This window comes from Epinephelus moara, chromosome 21, assembly GCF_006386435.1.
Source record: "Epinephelus moara isolate mb chromosome 21, YSFRI_EMoa_1.0, whole genome shotgun sequence".
NCBI lineage: Eukaryota > Metazoa > Chordata > Actinopteri > Perciformes > Serranidae > Epinephelus > Epinephelus moara.
In genome coordinates this window covers 34,745,477-34,750,596 of record NC_065526.1, presented here as the reverse complement: position 1 = coordinate 34,750,596, position 5,120 = coordinate 34,745,477, and the positions used below count along the sequence as shown (strand labels likewise).

The window sequence follows — 5,120 nt, the reverse complement described above, 5'->3', positions numbered from 1 at the left end:
ATATGCTTTTAACTCATTGTAAACTGTGTATATAGAGAACCCTCAGATGAAAGTAATTCTTCAAGTAGAGTATTTTTCATTCATTTTTATAGTCAACTCACTATTTTTTGAGGCATTCTGGTCTCCAGACATAGGTACAGAGTGAGCACTCTTCTCATTGCTTGTCACATTGTCCCATCTGCTCTGTGAAGATGTCTCTGCAACATGCAGAGGCTGCAGGAAGGAGAGAGCTTTCCACTCAGAGTCTAAGGTAATTCACCTAGTCCAAGTTCTTCCACTCAAACTCTGTTAGCTGGTGAAGGAAGGAGGCCACTCGACTATTGATGGTTTCCGCCTTCCTCTTCACCACTGCTCCTGTCTTGCGACTCACTCCAGTTTTTGCAGTGCATTTTGTGCCTTCCTCCGGATTGATCCTCATGAAGAATCTTAAGGTAAGAGAAGATTGATGGAAAAAAACAAAACATTGAAGGTACACATTAAGATACATTTACATGGCTCAGAGAAGATGAAAAAGATCAACTTTGAATCAACAGCAACATGTGGTAAAGAAGAGAAAAGCACTTACCGTTGTATGAGTTCCAGTGTTGCACAGGCAGGCTCCTGATATTCTATGCTGAAAACATAGAAGCATCCAAAAAACACTGACAGGGCATCTGCAAACCCCAGGTGCTCCTCTAAAACATAGGCCACCCTCCTTTCGATGCTCACCTTCCATTTTGTGGCCGAGAGAAATGTGTTCCCTTGAAGACAAAAAAGGCACATTGCACATCTTGACAAGGCATACGGGACATGCTAAACTAACTCAAAATCATAAGGAAGTCTTCTCTTACCAAGCATAATCAGTCTTGGCGTGGATGGGAGTGTCATGTCTGTCTCAATCGATCGCTTTGTCGCAGTTGCCTTTAAAACACACAAAAAAGCTTGGGATTACAACTGGTTTAAAATACATCTTAAAAACAACAATACAGTGGGGTCCATAAGTCTCAATTGAACCACATGGCCCACTATATATTTGATGCCATTTAATGTAATTCATTACACTATACTTACATCTGCCAAAACTCCTCTTGCTCCTGGAAGTGCTTCATCAGAAGAAACACTGCAGCTATGCCGGTCCGGCTCTGCTGCATGGCTGTTGTGTTGCTCTCAATGTCTCGTAGAAGTCGCTGAATGTTGAAAGCTCTCATACGTGGAGTGGCTTCTTTAGTATGCGCGTCCTGAGCAAGGAATGGTGAGACAGAGATGTGTTGAAAAAGTTCTGTGATCATGAATGGCATAACAACTTCAATATGTCACGGCAATCGTTTGTAGCGCTGTGTGAATTGATGTGGGTGGTCATAAGCCTGGCTCCGGGGGTGAGGACAGTGCGTCCACGGTGCCTCTAAAAATGCCAGTGGCTACAGTACTGTACACGGAGCTACACTGTCACCCCGCTCCAGCTTTGTGGCTACGGTAACCCGAGATTTACTCACACAGTCTGTATGCCGTCGGAACCATGACGATGTAGAAATAGAAAGAAAATTACCGGATAAAGCTCTGTATGCACTATGAGAACGGATTGTTTAAAAAGCTAGGTGTGTTAAACCGTTATCTCAGAAAACTTCAACTGCCTTAATCCCTTAAATATTTCCGTTTTATGCCATTTACATGACGACTCAAATAATCCAAAAACGGCAGTTTTCCGATAATAATCGTTGTATTAGTGCGCATGTAAACTCACTTAACCAACAGTATTAATCAGCAGTAGCTACATTTCTGTCACAGTTTAAATTAGCTAACGTTGTTAGCGTTAGCCTCAACCTGAGACTACGACAGACTACTCAGACTAATATTTAATCAGTTAATGCAGGGAATATTTATCACATAACAACTTTAACCATTTCCCTTTTATGCTTCTCCTTCTTACCTGCTTGCATCGTTGGTGGTCTCACGGATCCATGGGGGGGTCCTCTCAAACGGTGTCCGTCACTGAACTGGCTCCCTCGGTATATGTTGGTTCCACACACAACGAAAAAATGACGGGGTCTGGTAAAACGCGGTAAAATGCGCTAAAAGCAGCCGTTAAAAAAATACAGTGTCATACATCATTTTTAAAAAACACAGTACAGTACTGGTGTTCCCACTAAAACTTCCCATGATGCAATGCAAATTACAGTAATTTACTACAAAGGGGATTTACAGTATTATACTGGCTGATATGTGGTAAATAACTGTTTATATTACAGATCTGTCTAACAGTGTACAGCTCAACCTAACAATGTGACATATTCAGAGTAGTTTCATCATCATCCAACTAAATAGTCTACTCTACTGTATACTAGTGTCACATAGGCCCATAGCTCAGTGATACCTGCACATAACAAGTCTCGGATGACGGTGAATTTTTGGATAGTGTTTTCAATGTTTTTAAATTTCCCGTTTTAAGATTACAGATAGTCGTTTACGCCCCACGCCACTGACATTTCACTGTGTGTCGCTACCATTTCATCTCATATTATATGAAGCAGCCTACTTCATTCTTGGTTCCGATGATGTTGCTCATTATTAACACCCCCGCCTCTTGAACACATGGCTCATGCCTGGATGGGAAAACCCAGACTTGACTGAATTGGTTGATAACCAGCTTAGTAGCACCAGTTATCCAGATGGCCAATGTTAGGGTTAGTCAAACCAGATAACAAGAAAATATCCAGGGTAAATTGAACTGGCTTTGTCAGGTCAAACTGGAATAAAATAAAGAACTGAACAGTAACTAAAAGACAAGCAAAGCCGAGGAATCCACTTCCACAATAAATCCGAAGGAGGAACCTTTCGCACCATCGCCCAGTTACTGCCCGGGCCATAAAAGGCGGCGCACATCATCACAGGTAAAGAGCGAACAAAGGTACACAGGCAGCAGGCGTATATCTGTAACCCTCATCTTTCGCAATGCCAATGCAGAGTGAGAGCATCTAAACACCAGAGAGGCAGCCGGTAAGACGCTGAACTGTTTAATGAAGAGACTTTTGCATGGAGGTAGTGCATTGTGATTAACTGGTTGTGCTAACGCTAGCTTAGCCACGGGGTCGGACGCCCAGTAACGCGTGGCTTGGTAACTGATTGTCTGTGTGCGCTGATTGCTTGTTAATCTCCGTCCTGACTTTTGAAATGTGATGTGTAAATTGTAAATTTAAATTGGTATGTGTTGAGCACATCTTAAAAGTATTTCACTTTGACATTTAGTGAATTATGAATGTATGTTGATTGTATTGGGTGTATCACTTAAGTAATTAGTAGTAGATTGGGAGAGCAATTTGAATATAACATGATTTGAATCATTTCATATCTACAGTTTCAATTCAAGCATTTATACTCATACATACTTTTAATTGTAAGCTATTTTGTAATTGTGAAAGTGTAATTTTGGAATTTCACTTTAATAAAATTTGACCATAAAATTAATGTTAAAACCCTTTCAAAATTAAGGTTAAAAAGCCTGTAAAAATTTGTAATGAAAGGTTAAGAAGTAATTCATGTTAAAATACATTTAATGGTAAAATACAAAAATTGAGACAATTTAAGTTAAAACACATTAAATTTAAAACAATTTAAAACAACAATAAATATTTAAAAAGTAGTGAAATTCATACTTACCTGAAACTATGCTAAAACCATTTACAGCAGTGGGTAACTTTATTTGCACTTGATTTGTAATTTAATGTAAATATAATTGGGTTTCACAATATTTAAGTGTTTATTTTCTGGTATTTTGTATACTTATTTTCTGTTGGTGATTTGCAATAGCATTTGCATTGTGTACGGACTTTAAACTTTTTCTCTGTTTTTGTGTTTCTTTGATTGAAAGGTTTTTCACCTACACATGACAAATGGCATAAAATGCTTGCACCTGAAAATAAAAGAAGGAAAAGGAAAAGCGGCCTGGTCATTGAGTGAAATCCAGTTAAGACCTCTGGTAGATGCCTCGCTCCCTTTCAAGTGGGGATATTGCATGAAAAACACTTAAGAACTTGACAGGCTTCATAGTACAGGCGTCAAGGGATTAAAAACATTGAATTAAGCCGTTTCACATTACAAATCATCTCCTATGCTGTTTGGCATCTCAAAGATGAACAACACGAGATAATGTGTGCTCACTTTTTTCTGATCCAGACATTTAGGAGGTTTTTATCACGAGCCGAAATATCCGCAGAAGTCTCCCCCTGTCCAGAACACAGACACCCAGTGATTTAAACTGGTAAAAACACAGAGTAATGCAGTTTCACGTTACAAATCCATGTATTTCCAGTGCAGTTTGGCATGTCGCTGCAGGTGGCTCGTCTAACACATGCCAATGTGTGATCACTTTTTTTCTCTGATAACATAAGATTCAGACATTCAGGGGGTTTGCACTAGAATTCAAATTATCTACTGAGGTCTCTTCCCTCCTAAAACAAACTGACCAGAGGCCTGTACTATGAAGCCAGTTCAACTTACCCTGGATATCTTCTTGCTATCTGGTTTGACTAAGTGCATGCACACACACATGCACAAAATACGGATTTGAGATTTTGATTACCAAGTGATCAATGTGTTGTTTATTTATTCATTTGTATTATTAATATTGTTTTAATTTATTGTCAATTAGAATTTTTCTCCCCTTCTCTCTCCTCCTCCTCCTTGCACATCCCTCTGGTTACGTGAATGCATATGTGAATACACAACACACTTTCATACATTTTTTTGTTTTTTTATGTCTTATTGTTTTGTGTTGTTGTCTGTACATTGTGTTACACTCTAGTCTGATTTGCCACCTTTCACTGTGTCTCCTTTCGCTTATAAAAAAAAAGAAAAGAAAGAAACTTTACTGACTTTGATTTGAGGGACTTGAGTTTTGTTTCCGCTGTGACAAATGAAACTCTCTTCAACCCCCTAGTGCTATAACCCCATACAGAGTGACCTTGTGTGTAACATTTACAATTGTAAAAGTTGTCAAAAATGAAAAGGGAGAAGGCCTCTGACTCCAAGGAACTGAACAAAAAGAAAAAAATCAGGGTTAAAAATACCAACCCAGAACGTGAGGGTGACGTCTTGACAAGAGCTGAGGAAAATACTTTCTGCTCCAAGAGACCACAATACGTCCC

At 39.2% G+C, this 5,120-nt stretch overlaps 1 long non-coding RNA gene across 1 annotated transcript; it reads right to left on the bottom strand.

The window, feature by feature from the left end:
- Positions 1-632: 632 nt before the first annotated feature.
- Positions 633-1,209, bottom strand: LOC126382864 (uncharacterized). The gene is made up of 3 exons (XR_007569097.1): positions 1,051-1,209; positions 831-900; positions 633-740 (listed from the first exon to the last, which is right to left on the bottom strand). It is a non-coding gene; the product is annotated as an uncharacterized LOC126382864 (long non-coding RNA).
- Between the last annotated feature and the right edge of the window lie 3,911 nt (positions 1,210-5,120).